Source organism: Phascolarctos cinereus, unplaced genomic scaffold, assembly GCF_003287225.1.
Source record: "Phascolarctos cinereus isolate Bilbo 61053 unplaced genomic scaffold, phaCin_HiC Scaffold_4;HRSCAF=312, whole genome shotgun sequence".
Taxonomy (NCBI): Eukaryota; Metazoa; Chordata; class Mammalia; order Diprotodontia; family Phascolarctidae; genus Phascolarctos; species Phascolarctos cinereus.
This window is the reverse complement of record NW_027555847.1, coordinates 39,462,382-39,476,504: the sequence shown is the minus strand read 5'-3', so window position 1 is coordinate 39,476,504 and position 14,123 is coordinate 39,462,382.

The following is a 14,123-nucleotide window of genomic DNA, read 5'->3' as shown; positions in this document are numbered from 1 at the left end:
TCACATAACAAACATAATGGAGGGATAGATGTTTTCTACTCTCCTCACCATCTCTCAAACCTCTCCAAAAGAGTTAAGAATTATGCACAAGGCAATAATCATGTGTCCATGATCTAGGAAACTGAGAATCCTAACAATGTAACAATCTGATGAACTAATAGCAAGAGAGGTCAATCCCTAAGCTCTAAGACACTCTTTCAGTACACCACCCTCCACTGCACATCATGCTCTGGTCCACAGACTTGCAACAGAAATCTGCTTTGTTTCCCATTTTTCTTCCTAATGGTACAGACATGCCAAAAGGCAGAAACATATTCAGGTTGAAAGCAGCCAGAGAACTGAGAATGAGGGAAAAAAACAAAAAACCTTGTTTCAGTGGTGAGAGGGGTTACTATTGATGAACACTTCCATGGGAGGAAAAGAGATAATCTGTAAAGAGAGATGGAGACCTTACAATAAGTATAATCTGCAGGAATTTGGAATATTAAGAGATCACTCATCTTGCCTAAGGAAAAGGGAATCAGAGCTCATCAGGGCAACTAACATCTACAAGAGTGGGAGGACATTGAGCCAGTGACACTTCATGGCAAATTGAGGTGGGATAAGGGGGAATGACCGTGGGGTGGGCAGATGTTAATAATGAATTGTGCAACCAAGGACATGGGAAAATTCCTACCTTATAACATTATCCTTCCTATCACCTATAGGAATTAGTTTTCTATTCCTTTTTAAAAATGTTTATTTATTTTATTTTTTATTTATAGAATAAAATAAGTATTTGCATATAACAATATAATAAAAAATGATTGCACATGAAATTGCAAATCTGTTATGTACAAATTGCTATTCCTTTTAAATATATAATAAAGTTTTCTTGTCAATTTTTTACCTTTTTTTCACCCTTCCTCTCCCCACCCTAGAGATAGCTATTAGACATAAATCTGTGTGTGTGTGTGTGTGTGTGTGTGTGTGTGTGTGTGTGTGTGTGTGTAAAATCATTCTATACATACTTCTTTTTGTTAGTTCTTTCTCTGGATGCAGATAGCATCTTCCTCCCTACGTGCTTTGTAGTTAATTTGGGTATTTATAATAATCAAAATGACTTACTCACTCAAAGTTACTTTAAAAACAATATTATTGTTACAGTATTCATTGTTCTTTTGGTTCTGCTCATTTTGTTCTTCATTATTTTGTACAAGTCTATCCACATTTTTGTAAGATCATCAAGTTTATCATTTCTTATAGCATAGTAGTATTCCATCACAATCACATACAACAACTTTTTCTGCTATTCCACAATTTTTTTTCCATTCCCCCAATCATCTTTGGAAATAGATCTAGTAATGGTATTCCTGGGTCAAAGGGTATAGGCAGTTTAATAATTCTTTGGGCGTGATTCCAGATTACTCTCCAAAATGGTTGGATGAGTTCACAATTCTACCAACAATGAATTAGTGTCCCCATTTTTCTACATCCTCTCCAACATTTGTTGCTTTCCCCTTCAATTGTTTTAGCCAATCTGGTAGGTATAAAATGATATCTCAAGGTTTTAATTTGCATTTCTCTAATCAATAATGATTTAGAGCATCTTTTCAAATGACTAAAATAGTTTTAATTTCTTTGTCTAATAACTGCATTTTCATATCCTTTAACCATTTATCAATTACAGAATGACTCATATTTAGGAATTATTATTTCCAAAAGTAAAGGACATCAGAAAAAGGAAACCAGGGAGTAACATCTACAAGGCAATAACATAGAAACTACCAAAAGGAAGGAACCTAAACTAGGTGCCTTAGAAGCTTTAATTCTATGAGGAAGACAGAGGCTAAAGAAGGACTAAATAAGCATAAGGGTCATGAATCAAAGAATAAATGTCAAGAAGAGACAAAAAAAGGAAGCTAGATACCAAAGAAAATTTTAAAGATGTTTTTTTAAAGTGTAGAAAATGAAATTTTTTAAAAAACTAAAGAATAAAACAAGTTGAAGGAGAGGCAAGAAATGGAGATTTTTCTTGACTACTTAATTGAAAGGGAAAAGATAAGAATTAAATGACTAGATAAAAGAAAAAAAGAAAAAGGAACTAATAAGTAAACAATGAAACTGGGAAAGGGGTAACAAACAAAAGGCATAGAGTATAATGGGAAGGGGAAGAAAGACTAGGAGTATGGTTGCTTTAAAAATAGATTAAGCTAAAAGAATTGGAAATTTAGTAATAGGCTTACAAAGTGAGGGAGGGGGATATTCTAATTTGGAAAAAATATATAATATTAGAGAGAAATGGAATTGATCTACAACTTGAATAATTGCAAGTCTAGAATAAGTGGGTCAAATTTAAGAGATTTAACTGTCTATCTATCTCTCTATCTATCCATCTATCTATGTCTCTACCTACCCATAGTCTGCTAATGATGATAACATTGAAAAGGAGGAAGAAGAAGAAGAGGAAAAGAAGGATAGCAATCACCACTTATATAACTCTTGAAGTTTAAAAAATGTATTATTTCATTAGATCTATCAGCCCTATGAGGTAAATGGTATTATTATCCCCATTTTACAGATGAGGAAACTGAGGTGGAGAGAATTTAAGTGCTTTGTCCAAATTTGTAAAGCACTTTAAAAAGAAATCTGTTCTGGGATGTTGGCAGTGTTCATGAACAGTTCTTTTATCATTCAGCACTGCAAGGAGGGAAATAGCTAGATAAAGGAAGTAGGTTGGTTGGTCAGTTGTAGGAAGTAGGTATATATATATATATATGCATATATATATATATATATATATGCCTTTGCATGTGCATATATGTATACATGTATATTTTACAGCCCTTGTGATCTCCTAAGTGTTGTAATCTCTCCAAAAGTGCAGCTCACAACACATCTGTGTCTTATTCTATGTCCCTGGATACATCCATGATATATTCTTCTTCTCATCCTCCAGTACATTCTACAGATGAGGTTCACACAAAGTACTGGAAGCCTTCCTCTATTTCCTGACATTGCATGGATAACCAGGGGTACACAGAGGTTCTATCTGTTATTCTTTGCGTTGGTTTTGATCTTTTCTCTAACGGGGGGCTTGTCTGAAAGCTAACTTCAAAATGCCTCCCACCACAATTAATAGGTCTTCCCCTGTCTTTTAAGATATAGTTCAACTTGATTTTTTGTGATATTATTTGGTGCCATGTCCAGCATCTCCTATGTATCCTGTTGAAGGAAGTATCCATGATATGTATAAGACGTCTGTGTGATATACAAATCTTTAGCCACTTTCATTTCTTAATTTTGAGCCACCTTTTCAAAATATTTTTGCCATTCCCCCTTATGCCCACATGTACAGAGACATCAAAGTACAAAAGTACAAAAAACCCCATCAAAGTACATATTGATTTAATTTGGAATATCTTCTTCTTTGGAAAATGTCTTTGCTTCCTAGTCCTTTCTAATAGGTGCTGGAACATAAGGTATAAATACCTTCATGGTGTTTGTTTAGTGTTTTTTTTTTGCCAGTACTCATTATGAGCATCTGCAGTACAAGATGATGCACGATAAAGCCAACTCCACCAATTTTTTTCATTAATGTTCCAAGAAGAAGATGTAAAACCATACTTCATTTTTCTACAACTTCCATTTGAATTATTATTTCATTTATAGAAAGAAGGTCAGGTATAATTCAGTTCTTATAGGAGTGCATCCATCCTCTCCTTGGTCAATCAATAAAAATTTCACATTTATAGTCCCAACAATTAGCCATCAGAAGCAGGACAAATTCATATGATTAGAACCCTCTGTCCCACTTTTCCACCACTCTCCCACTATCACTGTGGAAATGGAAAAGGGGTTCCAATCTCATAGGAATGCTTTGTCGGGGGCATTTCACATTTTTATTTTACAGACTTCAACAGGCATAATTCATTACATAATATCTATGAGCTTCTCTGGACTTAGTCTGTTCCTCATAAAGGAAACTGAGCCTCTCTCAATTAGATTTTTAAATTGGTGGTTAGTCCACAAGTCATGTCTCTCTAATAGTTACCAAAGGATTGGCACTGACTAGCCACTTGTTCATTTATTCAATTGAGGTTTATTGTGAGTCTTCAGTATTCAATATCACATCTGTATGCAATGGTAAATGGTGGATCTCTATCAAATGATCTACATGATAATGATGCATCAGGTGACTGAGAGATAACAGAAAGCACAAAAGTTGCAAAAAGCAAGAAAATAGTCACGAGAGGAACATTAAAGATGTGGGGGTGAACAGGAATGGACATTGAAGAACACCAAAGCCAAAGTCATAGTTAGTGGTAGATGTCAAGAGATGAATAATGTCAAGTCAAAAATGTGCCAAAGATGATCTTAAAGTAATAGAAAAATGAAATCAGAAACTGAGAAGAGAGATCAAGGAATTCAAAGCTCATTCAGAGGGCATTGAATAAATTGCCACTCAAGAGTATTTGCAAGATGCCATTTTAATTGAGAGTTGAAGCAAATGATCCATGGCCAATCTTGTTTTTAAAAAGGATAGATTTTTTTTTTTTATATTCAGGACTGGGACATACAAGGCATTATGGTAGCTACCCTGGGGAATCAAAAGATCAGTAATCCATGGTTCTACTCTCAAGGAACTTACAATTTAATGAAGATGTTAATGGTACTGATGGTAGTGGTGATAATGACAATGAAAATAATGATAAAGTGAGAATTGTTCATTCAATGTTTGTTCATCATATTGTACTTCTCTGAGCTGCCTTTCCAGCCACTGGATCCTGTCAAGGTAAGTATCAGGGCATAACATCAGAGAATCTTTGATTCATAAGGAACCTTTAAGGTTATCGAGCCCAGTCTCCTTCCTTATATAGAAGTCTCTTGTCCAACATCTTCAACACATGATCATTCAGTCTCTGTTTAAACTCTTCCAATGACAAGGACATTGTCCCCCTTCTTTGGGGGACAGCATGTGCTATGACTGGCAAGCTTGAGCTTTTAGAAAGCTCTTTCTTACACTCCCTTTGCTACTTCGATGGATTTGCAATCTTATCTGGTAAATCCCTCTGCCATTACATAGCCATTACTCAATACACAAATAAGAATCACTGCAAAGAATCGGATAATTTTAAAGGCCTTGGCACAATGATGCAGATGTCAGGACATCTATGCCTTCCCATCTCATATGACTCTGGTTCAAGTCTTCCCATCAATCTTCCACAACTACTCAACACCTTAGAATTCTTCTTGTGGCCTCAACAATTAATGAATATCAAGGCAGTTCTTGATATTCCTGATAAACAAACTTTTGCAAATAGATATCTTCATAATATGTGTTTATGTCACTTCTTGTATACGTCTTTTCGGCAACATGTTGCAGCCTCTTTAGACCTGTCATTTCACTCTATTTTTCTGTGCGTTACCTGACATTTTAAAACCATGGTTTGCAACTATTTTGAACATTATCAGGAGAATATTGGTATTAAAAGATGGTTTTGTGTGTTTGAGTGTGTGTGTGGCAAAGAACACTTTCTTTGTATTTAGTCAACATCCGCCTCCTTGAAAACTGAGGGTAGACTATGTCTTTTCTTTCTTTTGGATCCCCTAAAGCCCCAAGCACTGTGTTAAGCATATAATTCAGTTAAACTTAACAAACATTCATAAACACTCCGACATTGCAGACAGGCAGAAACAAGGCAGGTTGCTGTGTAACAGTACATGACTGTAGTTTCTCTTCAGTAATGAGTTGGGACATTCCAGCTAAAAACCCTCTTGCATTTTAAGGGGTTGGATTGTTGGGCATTCTGGAGCTGGACATGAAAGATGCTGCATAAAAGAACAAAAAATAATAAGCTATCTCCTACATTCAAGGGGCTTATAGCTTATTGTAGAATAATTCAAATAAATAATTAATGATTGATTAATTGAAATAACCTAGGATGTGTTCAAATAAGTGGCATTTTGCCTAATTATCCATTACCCTTAAATTTGGGGAAAATCTCAGACTACTGGACTATTTCTAGGAAGGGATATAAACTACTTGAAATTATTCAAAACAACCAGCAATTTCTTGGCATGAATCACTCTAAACTACATTTAATTGATGAAATATGCAAATTAGGCTCTGATTCATTGGATTAGCATCCCATTGAAAGTTGCATATATTTGTAAGGACATTAGTTGACAGTTGTGAAATTTATTGTTATTATTATTTTTTAAATTCCTGGCTCAGTGGCCCTGCAGCAACCACACTAGAGAAATATCTCTAACACATGTTAATGAGAAAAGAAAGTGTCTGTGTTCCCATAAATTGGTCAGAAAAACATGACAATCAATCACCAAGTATTTTTTCAAACCTACAGTGTGCCAGGCACTGACGTAGACTGGAAACAGAAAGACCAAAAGGAAATAATCCTTTTCCTCAAGAAACTTACATTCTAGTTCCTTATCTCATATTGATATCTTCTACCCACATCAAACTGTCCCCTGAACCCATCCTGTTCAGAGGTAGGTAGGTGGCACAGTGAATAGAGCACGGGGACTAGAGTCAGGAAGATCTGAGTTCAAATCCTACCTCAGGCACATACTAGCTATGTGGCCCTACACAGGTCACTTACCTCTGTCTGCCTCAGTTTCCTCAATTGTAAAATGAGGATAATAATAACACTCTCCACCTGAATTTGTTGCGAAGATTAAAGGAGATATTTGAAAAACACTTAGCACAGTGCCTGGTACACAGCAAATACTTAATCAATTCTCGTTTCCTGCCTTATCTGTCTCATGATCCTTTTGTAGTTGTTTTCTGGAAGGCCTTTCTTCTACCCTCCTTGTTTAGATCCTATTTATCCCTCAAGTGCAAGTTCAAATGTCATCTCCTATGAAGTTTTCTGTAGACTAAAGTTCCTTTAATGGAAGTGATTTCTCTCTCATCTTATTACATAGAACTTTAACCATCTCTTACTCAACACCCCTCCAAAGTTGTAAGATTCTTGAAGCTAGAGACTGCCTTTTTTATTTTTATGTTCCCCACCTACCCACCCAGGGCACATAAGGACAGCTAGGTGGTGCAGTGAATAGAGAATTGGGCCTAGAGTCAGGAAGGCCAGAGTTCAAATCCAGCCTCAGACACTTAGCTGTGTGACCCTGGGCAAATCACTTGTTTATCTCAGTTTTCTCACCTGTAAAATGATCTGGAAAAGAAAATGGCATACCACACTCCAATATCTTTGCCAAGAAAACCCCAAACGGGGCCACAAAGAGTTGGACACCATGAGAGACAACAACATGGCACATAATAGAATAATGTTTGTTGAGTGAGTAAATGAAGGAATACCTTAGTTTTATACAATACTTTATCCTTCTCATAGCACTTTGATATCTGTTCATCAGGTAAATAAAATGTACATTATCAACCAATGAATATAGTATTGAGAGCTTAGAGATTCAAAGTACTATATAATTATCCCCATTTTGCAGAAAAGGAAAGTAAGAGTTGGAGAAATTAAATTTAACTGTTCCTTTTGTCTCTGACCACTGATATAAGGTAGGAAATACTGGGATGACAGTTTTGATGAAGGGGAGAAGGAAGGAAGGAAGGGAAGGGGAGGAAGAAAGAACATTTGAAAGCACCGATGGAACGCAGGCCTTGGTGTAATGCTAAAAAGGGGAGATTGCTACAGTCAGGGCTCTGCATGAGAGCACTGCACACCTTCTGTGGCAAAGAGAGACATACCAAAGACAACAAACACCAATCACCGACTTTTATCTAGTGCTTCAGAGTTTATGAAACATTTTCCATCCATTATCTCAATTTAGCCTCACAACAATTCTGCCGAGACAGGATAGAGTAGGAAAAAATATTGTCTGGATTCAAATCGTCTCTGTGATGCTTACCATCTGTGTGACCTGGGGCAAGTCACTTAACCTCTCTGGGCCTCAGTTTCCTCATCTGTAACATGCAGGAATTACACTAGGGGGTCTCTGAAGTCCCTTTCAGGCATGAATGTACAATTCTATGATAGGTAATACAAAAAATGAAAAAGCCCATTTCATAGATGTCAAGAGGAAAGGAATGAGTATTTGTATAGTGTCCACTATGTGCCAGGCACTATATGCTAAGTGCCTTACAAATATTATCTCATTTGATTCCAGATGAGAAAACTGAGGCACAAAGCAGTTATATTATGTGCCCATGGTCATTCAGCTGGTAAATGTCAAAGACAGAATATGAAACCAGGGCTTTTCAATTCCAACAGCATCAATTCACCATAAGGGGACATGAGAAATATCATAGACAAAGTTATTCTGTTTCACCTGCTTGCTTAGCAAAAGCCATGGTAAGACTCAAGAGCTGAAACTTGAAAGAGTAAACATAGCCTTTCATCTCCATTCTTGTATCCTGTGTGCTTTCTGGTAAATTTCTATTGAGTTCTGGAATGACCCAAACCAGGTACATGTAGGAAGGCTGAGGCCATCCAAGGAGGCCTGGATAAGGGGATAAGGCATCCCTGGAGGACCAGAATCTGGGTGTGCTTTGATTACACACCTTGAAAATCAGACTGAAGATTTTAAGGGATTTGTCAGTATTTAACACCATGCCCTTCTCACTATGCTTTCACTTTTCAATATTATAGCTCTTTGACATCCATTCTCCCAGGATTGCCAAAAGGGAACAGACTCATGCAATGATAGATGCCCCTCAATAAAGTGATACTTAAAACATATATAGTGCATCTAATTGTTCAAGCACTTTATAAACATTACCTAATTAGTTAATCAATATCACTTAAAGGCACTTCCCCAGGTTCAACTACAGCCCCCACTCCTGCTTCCTTTCAGTTTTGACTGCCTGCTGGCCTCTTCCTGGCTGGTGCCACTGCCGCATTAAGTCTATTAATGGCAGTTATAAGTCAGTGTAGGCAAAGAGATTAACTCTGAGGCCCAGAAGCAATTAATACAGCCTTTAAGCTGTTCAACTGAATAATGTGCCAGGAAAAGCGTCCTGGGTAAAACGGACTTGCAGCCCCATGCTAGGTACCAGATGCATTGCCGAGGTCCAATTTCACATCCATGGGGAATGGAATTGAGATTTACCATATGTCAAGCCCGGAAGAAATTCGTGGAAAAGTTTTTAAGCTAAATGAATAAAAATGATAGCTCTAAATTAGGCATGCCATCTTGGAGATTAACAACCAAAAAAGAAAAGTATCCAAGCTCACTAACCCTTTTCTTTCCTTATTTTTGAAGGGAAACTTACCAAAAGCTTAAAAAACCCACCACGCTTTACCTTAGTCATTTATTTATTTATCTTCCCCGGCAGACACTTTTAGCACAGGCTTATTCATCGGTTGACAATTCCATATCACATATAAATGGGAGGACTGGGATGAAGAAGATATACACCCTCCAGTCAAAGGAATAATTATAATGACTCCCTGGTAATAATGCCCTAAATCAACTCCTTAGTGTCCTCTGATCAACTAGAACTTGAGGATTGCCCTCTACCCTTGATCCAATTTCTTGACAAAAGAAGATTGGATAGGAAGCACTTGGTGAGATAAAATAATGTTGAGATCTCTTGACATCTTCTAGCTGAACTTGGGTTGTACCAGCTTCACTTGAGACCATAGACTTCAGTAAGGGGGAATTAAGTGGAAGAATTTAGAGGCTTACAAGGATGGAAGAAAACCATAGAGATGCTGAGCTAGAAGCATCTATAACTAAGGATGGGTGATGAAATTTAGAGGGTGCTGACAACTCTTGTGCTTCATTAACCAGGAAAGAGAGAAAGTGAGCTTTTCTTCTTCATGCCATGAAGAATTAGTTTAAAGAGGATCAGAGATTTAGAGCTGAGAGGAACTTTGGAAGCCGTTGAGTCCAACTCACCCATTTTGTAGATGAGGAAACTGAGGCCCAGAAAGTTTAAGTGACATACCCATGGTAACACAATAAAACTGCTAAATTTCTTGGGCAAGATTTGAACCCAGATCGTCCTGATTGAGTCCAGTACTCCATCCACTGTACCAGTAAATTGCCAGATGGATTTTTTCTTCCATTCCAGTAGACATTCCATAGTTGAATTCCACCATTGGCCTGGCCTGGTCTGGCCCTTCCCTGCTTCCTCTTCAGGCGCAGCATCCTCAGCAATATCCTTTAGGCATCCATGCCTTCTCAGGGTCTCTGACCATTAGGTCTAGAGTCTTGGAGTATCTATGACCCTGCTTGAGTGATGTTCTCCCAAGGATATTGCATTGTGAAGTTAGAGGTCTCTCTACTTTCCAGACTACAGGTCTCTCCCAGGGGTCTATTCCCCCTCCATAATTGGTTGGCCATCCCTGAATGCCAGAATTCCTACTTACAACTCTGACTAAAAGAAAGTTTTCCAAACCATTTTGTTCAACTTTCTTCATATTCTAGATAAGAAAAGGGAAGCTCAGGGGCAGCTAGGTGGCACAGTGGATACAGCACCAGCCCTGAAGTCAGGAGGACCTGAGTTCAAATCCAGCCTCAGACCAAACACTTGACACTTACTAGCTGTGTGACCCTGGGCAAGTCATTTAACCTCAATTGCCTAAAAAAAAAAAGGGAAGCTCACAAAAGTTTTGACTTGTCTAAAGTCACACAGTGAGTTAGGGGCTGATCTACTACCAAACTTTAAGTCTTCTGATTTAAATCTTCTCATTTCCCACCCTACCTTTTAGCCTTTACCTCAGTGTTTGGGAGGCTCAGGAGGAAAATATGGGAGAGAAGAGGTATTAGACTGACTACCAAACTGAAGGTGTACAGACGTGTTGACCTCATTGTTGTGTGCCTGTAAAACCTGGGTAGTCTACCACAGCACAATGCCAGGAAACTGAATCACTTCCATTTGAAATGTCTTAGGAAGATCTGAAGATCACTTGGCAGGATGAGGTACTGGACAGAGGCCTTTTCTTGAACTAAACTGCCAAGCATTCAAACTCTACTCCAGAGAGCGCAACTCCGGTGGGCTAGACATGTTGTTCAAATGCCAAATGTATGCTTGCCAAAAAGACTACTTTATAGAAAACTCACACAGGTCAAGGACTCACATGGTGGTCAGAAGAAACAATACAAGGACACCATCAAGGTCTTTCTTAAGAACTTTGAAATTGATTGTGTGGACATGGGAGACATGGCACAGGCCCACCCGGCACGGCATGCCCTCGTCAGAGAAGGTGCTGTGCTCTATGAACAAAGCAGAATTGAAGCAGCTCAAAAGAAATGTGAGATGCACAGATTTAGAGAATCCACCCCAAATGTCCATATGGACTATTTGTAGCCAACGTGTGGTAGAACGTTTTGAGCTCATGTTGGTCTGATCAGCCACAGCTGGATACACTGTAACTTGACTCACATAGTGATGCTATTTTGGTCCTCTTTGAGAATGAACAGCCAAACAACCTCTCAAGTTAACTGGAGAATATTTGTTCCAGTTTAGCTAGGCCCCCAGGACTTAGGATTTAGGGCACTATTACCTGAGAGCCATCAGAATTATTCCTTCAACTGGAGGGTCTATATCTTCTTCATCCCAATCCTCTCAGGACATCCACTGTGTGAAAGTATCATCCAACGGTTCATTATTCTTAATAATACTACTGTACAACATTTTATTTCACTTTTAAGTCCATGAAATACTTTATATATATTTTCTTGTTTGCTATTTACATGAGGTAGGTGCTATCCCCAGTTCATAGAGGAGGAAATTAATGAGGTTGAGAATTGCCCATATAGTACAACTAGTAAGTAATGGAGGCAGGATTCAAACTCAGGTTGTTCTGACTCCTGGTCCAATGCTCTATACATCACACAAATTCACCTTTATGTTAGAAGTTAACATAGAACAAGAGTAGAGCTGTGGAGCCAAAGGATCAGAGCTTGAATCCCTACTCTGGCACTTGGCACTTGGGTGGCCTCAGGTAAATCACTTTACCAGCCTCTAATTTCTCTCCAGCTTCTAATTTCCTCATCTTCAAAATGAAGGGAGGAGCTATTGAACTAACTTACTGTTACAGGCCCTTCTCTTCCTACAATCTGACTCGTCGAGTTGGTTCAGCATTGTCACAGAAGACATTGAGTAATCAGCCTATCAGCCACACTACTTTGAGACAACCTGCTGGCTGCCTTACTTATCCTCTTGCAAGTAAGACTTAAGAAACAAAGCTGCAATTAAGTGGACTTCTGCAAAGAATGGCCAGAAGTGGCCTTCAATCTCCTGGTAGACTGTATCGAGCACTCAATGAAGTGAACTGAACTGCAGTTGGTTGTAATTCAGTGGAACAAATGTCTTTTCATTGTGTAGAGTTACTGCATGGTGGGACTATCTTGTTTATGGGCTTGATGCATCAGATGAAAAGCTTTCCCAGCATCGTCTGATACTAATTATCCTTTAATGAAACCTCCTTGATTGGTGTGAAAAAAAAATGCCCTGAAGAATTTTTTCTAGGCTACCAGCCAGGGCTGAGCAGTCAGCACTGATTAATGAGATTGGTTAGCTGCCATTCTGCAACATTCCTCACTTACCTTTTTCTGAAATCAAGGAGATTAATGTCGTTCTCATTTCAAGGGTCTGTCCTTTGTTAAAGGGCTCCTTCAGAAATGGTATATAATGTTGAGGGGATTAAGGGGGAAAAAATCAAAACACACACCTCATGGCCAAGGGCTATTTCTAATATGTCAATGCATTTGTTCATCATGTAAGGCAATGGTAAGTTTTATAAGAAATGCTACTTAACTCCAGGCTATAATTATCTGTAGTTACTACAGAAACAAAGACTTTTTTTATATATATTTGGCTAGGCAATGGGGTTAAGTGACTTGCCCAGAGCCACACAGCTAATAAGTGTTATGTGTCCAAGGCCGGATTTGAACTCAGGTCCTCCTGAATCCAGGGCCGGTGCTCTACCCACTGCACCACCTAGCTGCCCCCAGAAAGAAAGACTTCTAAACATAAATAAATAAAATCTGGTATGGAGAAACATCTGTGTTGTAGAGAAGTGTTGAAGAAGAATTAAGATGACCAAGGTTATCTCCCATTTTTATGTCCCTGCTCTTTATTGGGTCCTTGTAACCATGGTTCATATTTAACTTTTAGAGAATAAGAGCATCCCCTTCCAATCTGAGCTCCTGAAGCATAGGGACTGTGCTTTTGCCTTTCTTTGTATCCATAGTATTTAGCACAGGTCCTGGCACATAGTAAGTGCTTAACAAATTATTTTTGATTAATGGATGGATGGGTGGATGGATGGAAAAAGAACTGGGGCCCAGGCCCTAAGCAATAGGATCCCTCTTTGAGCTTGCTGTCCCTTTAGAGGCACCTTCATCAACATATGAACCGAATAAGAAATCTGTAGTTGTCCAGCGTAGAGGGTCTGCTATGTATGTGTGCAAATGTGTTGCCTTAAACATCCATTAGGCACTTTAGATTAGAAGATGGCAGGAGCCTCAAGCAGCAGTCATAGTAAGCACTGCCACAGGCTTTTGATTATGAGCACAGGCTGCAGAGAATAAGAGTGGTGGTTGCCCATGCTCGAAGGGGACAAAATGGCATCACTATGTTGGGGTAAAGGTACCAACTGTGGCTGAGTTCAGAAGGCCCTACCGCAGGTCAGGCATAAATAATCCATATAAACATTTAGAGCGGAGATGTCTCTAAATGTGTGCATCTCATGTTTCTTTTGAACTACCAAAATTCTGCTTTGCTTGTTGGGTACAGCACGTCCTTTCATGCGAGCATGCCATGCTGAACTATCTGGTGCCAGTGTCTCCCATGTCTCACAATCCATTCCAAAGTTCTTCAGAGAGACTTTGACTGTATCCTTATATCGCTTCTTCTGACCATCATGTGAGCACTTGCCTTGGAGGAGCTCCTCATAAAACTGTCTTTTAGATAAATGTGCGTTTGGCATTTGAACAACATGGCCAGCCCACCAGAGTTGTGCTCTCTGCATTAAAGTTTGAATGCTTGGCAATTCAGCTCAAGAAAGGACGTTAGTGTCTGGTAACGTTTCTTGCCAGATAATCTTCAAAATCTTCCTAAGACAATCCAAATGGAAGTGATTCAGTTTCCTGGCATGGCACTGGTAGACTGCCCAGGTTTCATAGACATACAACAATAAGGT